The sequence below is a fragment of the Peromyscus maniculatus genome, chromosome 9 (genome assembly GCF_049852395.1).
Source record: "Peromyscus maniculatus bairdii isolate BWxNUB_F1_BW_parent chromosome 9, HU_Pman_BW_mat_3.1, whole genome shotgun sequence".
In the NCBI taxonomy this organism is placed as follows: domain Eukaryota; kingdom Metazoa; phylum Chordata; class Mammalia; order Rodentia; family Cricetidae; genus Peromyscus; species Peromyscus maniculatus.
In genome coordinates this window covers 101,046,218-101,056,473 of record NC_134860.1, presented here as the reverse complement: position 1 = coordinate 101,056,473, position 10,256 = coordinate 101,046,218, and the positions used below count along the sequence as shown (strand labels likewise).

At 39.5% G+C, this 10,256-nt stretch overlaps 1 long non-coding RNA gene across 3 annotated transcripts; it reads left to right on the top strand.

The window, feature by feature from the left end:
• Window positions 1-1,629: 1,629 nt before the first annotated feature.
• LOC121832403 (uncharacterized) lies at window positions 1,630-9,015 on the top strand. Of its 3 annotated transcripts, none has more exons than XR_006076064.2 (5): window positions 1,630-1,925; window positions 3,418-3,585; window positions 4,091-4,236; window positions 4,731-6,334; window positions 6,904-9,015. It is a non-coding gene; the product is annotated as an uncharacterized LOC121832403 (long non-coding RNA). The 3 variants fall into 3 exon arrangements; XR_013042593.1 differs by lacking the exon at window positions 1,630-1,925 and adding an exon at window positions 2,352-2,707 and having other exon boundaries at window positions 3,438-3,585; XR_013042592.1 differs by lacking the exon at window positions 1,630-1,925 and adding an exon at window positions 2,352-2,707.
• The last annotated feature ends 1,241 nt before the right edge of the window (window positions 9,016-10,256 follow it).

Genomic DNA, 10,256 nt, shown 5'->3' with positions numbered 1-10,256 from the left:
TTTTTCTTTCTTTTTTGTCTTGTTTTTGGTTTTGGTTTTGGTTTTTTGTTTGTTTGTTTTGTTTTTTTTGTTGGGGAGGGGGAGCAAAGAAAGGAGAGGGGCAGACTCTCACTATGTAGCCCAGGCTGGCCTCAAAATTGTAACCATCCTACCTTCATCCTGAGATATGAGTTTATAGGCATGAGACAGAATGCTTGAAAAGTCTACTCTAATGGATTCCAAGGCTGAGCTGGATCTAATGTATTCACCTGGTGGAGCACTTTTTCTAACGTATCAAAGGGCCTGTGTGGGTTGACTGTGGGCTGACAAAAGAATCTCATCTTTAAGATCTGCCCTTTGTTGCTCTTGTTTAAAAGCAAAATTGCTTCTGTTTGGTTTCTTATACAGATCATTAATATTGAGAGTATTTGTTGAGTCCTTAGCTCTGCCAGACACCAACCAGAAACAAAACACAGGGCCTGATCACAGATTTTAGTCTAGGGACAAAAGATTGTCTCAATGCAATGACTTTTATCCCTGTGTTGGGCTCTGATCCTAAGAATGGAATGTTGTCAAAACCAAAGCTGGTAAAATTTGGATATGGAAAAGCAGTGGGGTTCTGGAAGGATCCCATTGTCACAGCAACCCAGACTGCCCCATGTAGAAACCCGCTCTGCCAGGAAGCACTCCTCGACAGGAACTTGATTCAAGTACTCGTAAAACATGGCTGCAACCCTAAGGTCTGGGAAACTGTAGAGTTTTCTACCAACTTCACCATCTGTGGGTTCTAGAGTTAGTCTCTCTGTGTCTCATACAACCTCAGCTTTGTATTAGTATATGGACTAAGGCAGGTTCTCTACCACCCTCTCTGGATATGAATACTGTATGGAGCTTAAGCATGTGAAGAATATTAAATGAAGTGAGCCAGGTAAGGCAGCAGACACACTCACACATATTCTACTCTGCACCCTCTTTGACATCCAAAATGCCAATATTCTGACAAGTTTGTTTAGTGATTTGGGGCCATTTGGGGTTTTATTTAGTTCTTATTTGTGTATTCATACTCTCTGTGGGATTATTTTCACAATTTCAAAAAAATAGTATTTATTTCATGAGCCTTTTACAAACACCATGTAACTAAAAGCCAAAGAATCTGAAGAATGTGGACCCACAGTAAAATATGTATATGATGGGTCTAGAATGAAACAGTCCAGAATTTACCTGGCTGCCACTCAGCCTCAGCTTCCTTGTGCCTGACTGGATCAGTCTTGGAATTACTGTGTATCTATACAGTGTGTTCACTCTTCTCCACGAAAAGCTATTGAGAAGTAAATAATATCTTGTGGGTTTAATTTTATCTTGTTTTGTTTTGTTTTGTTTTTATAACCTACAGGACCTTACTATTTAGAAAATATAGAATTTGGGTAACAATAAATGGTTTATTTAAATTCTTTAAGTGACATTCTTTACTTGAAAACCTATCTTACTCATAAATCTGTTTATTGTTCATTATTTTGTCTTGTTTTTGTTTTTTAAAACAGGTTCTCATATAGTAGAGGCTGTCCTTGAACTCCTGATCTTTCAGTCCCCACTTCCTGAGTGCTTCATAAGCCTCTATTTTCAAATTTGATACAAAAATGGATGAAATAATACATTTAAAGTGTCTGGCATGCACCAGCATTTTGCATTGAGAGGTTTAAATATAAAAGATGTTTTCTGAAGTAAACCATAAATAAACCCTGGACAGAAATATAGGATTACAACAGCTCAAATTTTGGTATCCAAATCAATGGAAGGAATTGTTGTTCTATATGACTATTTTGACAGGACTAGTACAGATCCCCAAGAGAAATCACAAATTAAGCCTTTGGGAACCATTAGTGGAAACTATCCTTATGGAATCTGATCTTAGAGTGAGTCTGACAGCATGTACAGCAGCTAACCAGGTAAGTACAGTAGAACAGACCTTGGAACAAGAGTCCTCAGATGATAAAAAACCAAGCCAAGCAACAAACAAACTGAAAGAGAAAAACAAAAGCAATGCTTGTGAGAGGCTACTCGGTGTGAATCATCTCTGTTTACCATTATTACATTATTTACATTATTCCAGCTGCTCTGATCAAGTACTTAAGAACAAACACTTAAAGGGGAGAGGTAGATACTCTTCCTTATAATTTTGGAGGTTTCAATCCAGAGTCTGCTGGCTTCCTAGCTCTTGGACCCGTGACTTGGCACAGCATCATGGCAGGGAAAACAGCCGTATTAGTTGCTTTTGCATCTTGTGAAGGAATCCCTGGTAGAGACAATTAAGGAAGGGGAGGTTTATTTTGGATCATGTCTTCTGAGGGATTTCAGTTCACCATAATGGAGAGGGCAAGGTGGAGTGACTCCATCCCTGGTGGCAGGAAAGTGAGTTGGAGCAGTTGTTCACACTATGGCTGGCCAGAAAGCAGAAACTGATACAAGAATCAGAAGTGGGTATGTCCTTCTTTGGTCCATCCATAGTGTCCTATTTCCACCAACCAGGTCCTACTTTATAAAGGTTCCAGAGTGTCAAAATAGAACAACAAGCTATGCAATAGGGTAAATATTCTCACCTCAGAATGCCAGGGAAAATATCTAACGACTGGTGCACACAGGCAAACAACTATTCAGAACAGCACGCCAGAAGGGTGCCTTAAAACATCAGAACAGAATCCAATATAACTAGTCATTAGCATAGACACAGGTATAAATAACCAGCCCAAGGCATTCTTTAGAGAATTAACATCAGTTCTACGTGCAGGCACTTAGAGATGATCGGAGAGTAAAGAAAAATTAGTAAGAAGAAAGAGAACACAAACCTTGGCTATAATGGAAGAATTTGATTTTAGAAAAAGGGACAGTGTCTTTGACAAGACACGGAACATGGTTCAGCTTGCATATTTGGAGCTGGATAATCTGAATACGGACCAGGGATGATGCGATCAGTGCGATGGGTTTTCCAGCAAAATTGAACCTTCAGATCAAATGGGATTGTCTAGCTTAGCCGACCTTAAAAAGACTACCAATCTGTTAATGAGAACAGCCTCAAGTCTTTGTTCTTTTTCTTTCTTGGCTGACTGAATTAGCTAGAGTCAGTCTTTGCAGTCAGATAATAACTGATACATAAAATAATTTGCCTTCTTATGACCAGAACATCATATCCCAATTAACTTCACCTAATCTCATTAGCTTAAGAACAATCTATTGTTTACTCATGAAGTGTTTCTGTAGGTGTTTTTGGAATTTAGGAACTTAACTCTAAAACATTTTAATGCAAAATGGAGAAAAATTGGCAAGATTTTATTATATAATTAGTAAACGATTTCCTACACCCCGCCCCACACACGTATACACAGGAAAGAGGCCATTGTTGATTACTAGCACGGCTAAGCGATAACACTGTTTCCTCCACAGCTCCATGGCTTTTCTTTCAGAAATGTCCTTCCTTATGCAAAGGACTGATTGAAATATCAGCTCCAGGAAGCCTTCCCTGTTTCCCAGACAGAAGTAATCATCCACATCTGCAATTCTTGGCAGTGCTACTGCTGTTGGAAGAGTGCTTTGGTATGCCTGGAGTTGCAGGTAACTGAGTTCTTGAATAATTCATCACAGGTTACTCAGGGTTATGATAAATATTAAACATATTTTATGACATTGGCCCCAAAGTGACTATATTAATAACATACATTAAAATGCTTACTTGGACCTAGAAGTCCATTCTAAAGAAGGTAAAACACTTTTGTGGACCCCTCCAAACAAAGTAGAACCTTGGCACTGTGCTCACTGTGTCCAATAGGTTAGTGGTTTCCATGCTCAGGGACTTACTTCCCATATCACCTCTTACAGCAATCAAGATTAAACAGGCTTCTTTGAAGGAAGGAGGGTAGAGTGGTCCTAACACAGGGCAAAATTTGAGGTGAGAGTCATATGATTCAGCTGCAGGGGTGGGGGTGGCCTTTAAAAAAGGCTTTTTCCTAGACTGAATAATGTCAAACATTTTTCAAAAAATTCAAGACATATTGATAATTTGTTAATTAAATAAAGCACAGGTTACCATGGGTGTTAAGAGTCATCTATTTTGTTTCAGTATACTCCAACCCAAGTTCATCTGAAATAGAATAACCGTACTTTATATGATGCTTCACAATCAACAAAACACTTCCACTCGTGTCATTCATGGGATTTATACACCAAACCTGAAAAGCTGTTATCACTTATTTTTTTATTTGACAGGTAAGGAAAAGAAGCCTTGGACAGATGAAATGACCTACCCAAGGTCACATGGCTGCCAGGGCAGTCTGGGAGTCATGCCCAGTTCCTCTAATTCCAGAATCTCATATTCTTTTGACTACATCATTCTGCCCACAGCAGAAAAGCACTGATGTAGACACATGCTTAAAAATGCCAAGTCTGCTCTCTAAATAGACTGATGTTCTTTTAGGAAATCTAATCACATTTCTGGAGATGTAATTTTGTTGTTGGTTTAGCTCTAAAACGTTTTAATGAGAAAATGGTTGACACAATTTACTTTCAATGGAAGGCAGAATTAACTGAATATTTCAATTTACATTTTCTATGGATCACAAAATTGGTTCAGAATTATGATAAATATGTATGTAAATTTTTGCTTTTAAAGTTTATTAGGATGTGTATGATTTTAGTTTGAAGTTCTAAATCTCTTTTTCTTAAGTGGTTAGATCATCCTGTCCATTCTTTATTTCTCCTAGTCTCTTCACCTGCCTACCCTCTCTGAGTAAACAAGCTGAAATAAATAGGACGTTAAGAGTTTTATCAACTCCTTTGCTCTCAGTAATTTCGTCACAGAAGAAACAAATCGAAAGAAGGAAATGGCATCAGGCAAGTCTGATCTAGAAAAATATGAAATTCCGAAGAGCATGAAGACTGAGTCATACATTATGTAGGGGGGAAAAATGAAGGCTGGTTGAAATTAGGCAGCATGAATCTTGATGCTTTAAGAAAATCAGGTAAAACAAAGAATGCGACCAGAGATTTCAGAAGAGCATGTGACTGAGTGACCAAAAACTATCCAAACTGACCATGCCAAGCACAAACGTGATAGTGCTTTTCACTGTAAGTTTGGCTGACCAAAAAGAAATTACATTTAGCTAAGTTTGCAAGGCCAGGAAGCAAGCAATTGCATAACTGAATGTGTACCTCCAATCTTAGTTCAATTTCATTTTGATTAGTCACAGAAGAGTTCGAGAATAGGCACAAGATTTTTCTGGCATAAATTTCAGAAGCTTTAAAATATGCATGCATCACTTAGACACAAAAGTGAAATTAGTCTTCAACTGTCTGGATTTTATATAGCCTGTATCTTATTTACTTCTTTGGCAGTATAGATACAAATACAGTGTGTTTTTCTATAAATAACCAAACTGTGTTATGCATTTTATATTCTTCAAGTTTTTAGTCTCTGGATCATGAAATCAAGGACACATTTCAGATTCAGCCCCCTGAAGCTAGACCGGATTACCTGCAGCCAGCATCTGATTCAGAAAGCCAGCAGCAGACAGGATGCTGAGCTGCATCCTGGCTTCAACACAGCATTGAGATGCTTAAGGTGACGTCAACACAGCATGCATCCCATCCATGCAGGAAATGTGATGCTATAGCATTGAATTTCACTTAAAAAAGACCAACAGGACTACTTGCCTCCTTCCCCTCCCCCACGCGCACATATTTTATTTATTGGTACCTAGATTGGGACCCAATTTTTAGATAAACATTATAATGAAGAAACAATATGGATGGGTTGCATCACCTGTCAAAGATTTGAAAAACAGCAAATGTATTTCTTCATTTAAAAATTCTTATCAACAAGAAAATTTCTAAACTACAAAAGACCAATGTAGCCTGTTCAATGATGTTGTTTAGAAGTGAATGTACACATTTAACAATCTATATTTTGGTTTAGAGTTAGCTACTCCTTAGCTGAACTAACAGTGTTATAAGCAACTTATAAAATATTAAGATGACTTAAACAAAGCACAGATTTGCTTTAAAATTTGAAACTTACCCCATTCTGGTAATGGCTTGTGATGTTTGTATGTCTCAACTGATATAACGACAGCCACATAGATCATTAAGAAACTCTGAACAATTTCATTGTATTCAAGGGAAAATTTTCACTTTAAAAAATGCAATGGCAGCTATCAAAATGCTAAAACTTTCTATCAATATAGGCCTTTTATAGCCTATAGATGCCCTGTGTTTGCTTTGTCTCACTGTTCCAAAAAAATAATGACAATAAGTTTGAGAAAATCAATGAATTTCAGAAATAGAGATTGGTTTCATCAGCACCAAGGAGGTGTGTCACTCGAGTATTTCTGCCTTTCCCACAGTCAGGACAAATCTCTGCCACCCGCCAGTCCCACAGCCGCTCAGACCCAACCAAGTAAACACAGAGACTTATTTTGCTTTCAAACTGTATGGCCGTGGCAGGCTTCTAGCTAACTGTTCTTTTATCTTAAATTAACCATTTCCTTTTATCTTAAAGTAATCCATTTCTACAAATCTATACCTCGCCACGTGACTGGTGGCTTATCAGTGTCTTCACATGCTGCTGGTCATGGCGGCGGCTGCAGCCTCTCTGGTCATTGCGGCGGCTGCAGTGTCTCCTTCTGCCTGTCTATCCTTTTATTTCTCCTCTCTGTTAGTCCCGCCTATCTTTCCTGCCTAGCCACGGCCGATCAGGTTTTATTTATTAACCAATCAGAGCATACAGACCATCCCCCAGCACAGCCAAGTGCAGACCATCTCAAACACCTGCACTCAGGCCCATGGTCCTAATCATCCTCTATACGGACCTGCTGGGTAACGCCACAAAGAACCTGAGAATGGGCTCCCACAGGACCTACAGAACATCCCACAGCAGAGGTGGAGCAGGAGCTTCTCCACTGGAAGCTAGGCACCTACTTAGAGAATCTGGAGACCAGAATGCTTGGAGGACAGTGCTCTGAAGAGAGGTCTGTGGAAGCACAGCCAAGAGCAAAGGATTGCAGGGGCCAAAGGAAGGGAAGACACTGCCATTCCAGGAAGGAGTGGAGTCCCGGACCCTGGAAGGGAAACAAGGGAAATAAACTGTAGGTGGGTTTGCCTCAGAGGAGGCAACAAGACTATGATTATAAAGCCATAGTGATTAGAGAAGGCCCAAGGCAAACTTTCTCTGTCTTGGGTTGCTATCAACCCTACCGCCTTGCTTTACCCCAGAGTACACATGGTTAAGAGAAGGAGAAACTTTGCCCTTCAGGCTCTCCTTTTCTTCAGACCCCTCTTGGAAACGTTTTGTACCTCTCTGAAGTAAAATTCTTGAATTGACTCTATCTACCTGGAACCTACGTATTTGTGCCTCGCGACTCTGAGTGATCCATCTGTGTCTGTAACATCTCCACTATCCAAGTTTGAACGCCTTTACTATCAAAAATAGCTTTTTCCAACTTCAGTCTTTTGTGACTGAAACTGCTGCAGATTTGATTAAAAGGGATGTCAGTTGCTTCTCTCAAAGCACCCTCTCTACACCCTTGGGACATCTCCGTCTCAACATCTCCTTCTCAAAGTATGCAACAGCATCTCCTTGACTACAGAAAAGTGTGTTGCTATGAAGCAATTTTCCATGCTCATTCCTTGATAATAGCACCATCAACACAAACAGTTGTATGGTATAATTGATTCCTATCTGTGATTAGCTTGGGGATCTTTGTTAAAACCCAGCAGAGCCGACCTGGAAAACAGTGTGGTTTGAGGTGAATCAACATTGTAAGAAAAATCCAGACACTCCTGCTACAAACCGTGCACCGTCATTAAATAAATTCACATGTTGCTCACAAATAAACACTCTTTAGACAATTGGGTTCAATTACCCTACAATTGAAACAATACTAAGTTAGAAAAAGCAGCATTTAAACTGTCAGTGCTGGGCACCCCCCTGTCTCCCATTTTATTTCTTCACATGAAAACATTCATTTTCTACCCCTAACAGGGTTATTTGGGACTTGAAAACTAAATTATGTCCACCAAAATTCTATAGTAGCACAATTTGTCTGAAATGATAGAGGATAGGCAAAAAAAAAAAAAAAAAAAAAAAAAAAAAAAAAAGTTTATGTTGCTGTGGGATGGTCTGTATGTCAGATTGCTCTGATTGGTCAATAAATAAAACACTGATTGGCCAGTGGCCAGGCAGGCACTATAGGCGGGACTAACAGAGAGGAGAATGGAGAGAACAGGAAGGCGGAGGGAGACACTGCCAGCCGCCGCCATGACAAGCAGCATGTGAAGATGCTGGTAAGCCACAAGCCACGTGGCAAGGTATAGATTTATAGAAATGGATTAATTTAAGATGTAAGTACTAGATAGCTAGAAGCCTGAGCCATTAGACCAAACAGTTTAAATAATATAAGCGTCTGTTTGTTTATTTTATAAGTGGGCTGTCAGACTGCCTGGGTTTGGCAGGACCAGAGAGAAAACTCTCCAGCTACAGTATGTCACATGATTAGCAGACACTTATGCAAACAAAGGAATAACCTAAAGGTAGAATCTCCTTTTTATTATTTTTCCTGTGCCTAAAAATTCTAAGGAGCTCAAATCCATTATCAGGTTTCTGAGATGTTATCTCACACATAATGGGTGATTCATCTTATATGTATGCTTTATCTTTCCATATTGGGGATCTCAGCCTCTTGGAGATATCTGTGCATATCTACAGCACTTCAACAATGGTGTGACAAATTAAGCTAACAAAATTACCAGCTCTAATGAGTTCCCAGCAAGGTGAGTGTTTTTCTTGCCATTGATAGGGAAATGAAGGGATTTGTGTGAATATTCTCTGCTTTTCAAACAGGATCAAAGCTCAACTCTGTTGGTTAGAACTTCCCTTTGGAATAATTAGGACCCTAAGGAATTTAGCATATTTTGCTTACCTAACATGTTAAATATAGATCATGCTCTTTCTATTGGAATACATTCTGTTAAGGGAACAATAAACATTTATATATATATATATATATATATATATATATATATATATATATATATATATTGTGGTAGTCAAGATACATCTATAAACCTGGATGAGGCAGCTCTTGGAAACACACTAAAGTTCATTGCAGTAAATTTGGTTACTCCTAAAGGTCAGATTCATCAGAAGGCTCATACATTCGCTCCTGGATTCCTTGGCAGCCTGGGAATGGCATGGAGGAATCCTACCAAAGGCTTTGCTCTCTCAGCTTATAAAGGGCCAAAATGGAGCCTTTCTACCACCCAGGCACACATCCAGGGCTTTGGACTGGCCCACCCCAACACCTGTGACCTGCTAGAGTTTGTGAAGGGACAGGTCCTACGGAACCATAGCCACAGGATCTCCATGACTTGGGGCAACAGCAGGACATCCAAAAGGAGTTTCAATGAGGGTCCAGTGTTGATGATGAAACAGAAACCAGAGGCCTTGAACCAGACCAACAACTCATTACACAATGAACATTCAAAAGTAAAGCTGCTTGGACAGAAGAGTCTATTGCATGACGCACTGCAGCTCACAATGCCATTAAGACGAGTGAAGAGGTAATGGAAAGGTGGAAAAAGCAGAGGAGCGAGGTGGGTTTTTTTGTTGTCATTTTGTTATTTTGTTGTTGTTGTTGTTGTTGGATTTTTTTAATTAATATTTTTACTTTTTTGTTTGTTTGTTTTTTAAATTTTGTTTTGGAAGAGTACACTACAGGGGTAAAGGGAGAATAAGGGAGGACTGGGAGGTGAGTGGAATTGGGGTGCATGATGTGAAATTCCCAAAGAATCAATAAAACATTGTTAAAAAAAATGGAGCCTTTGTTGTATTTACTATTTCCACATCTTCTAAACAGTATTGTTCCTCCAGGTTAGCAATATGATGTGAGGAACCTCCTGCAACAAGATTGTTGTTCATCACTTGGTTATTTTTTTTACAAGCACACACACACACACACACACACACACACACACACACACACGAAGCAAAGAAAACAACTTGCTGAAGTCAGTTATTTCCTCTACCAAGTGGGGTGCAAAGGATTAAACCCAGGCCATCAGACTTGGTGGCAAGCGTCCCCACCCACTGAGCCATGCCACCAGCAGACCATCACTTGATCTTTAAGTAAATCCTGTTGCTAACAATTACCTGGACTATCTCACTCTGCTCTGGATTTCTTAAGAGAGCAGCTTGACTGTATGGTGAGCTGAACTCTGCCAGCTCCCATCCTGCC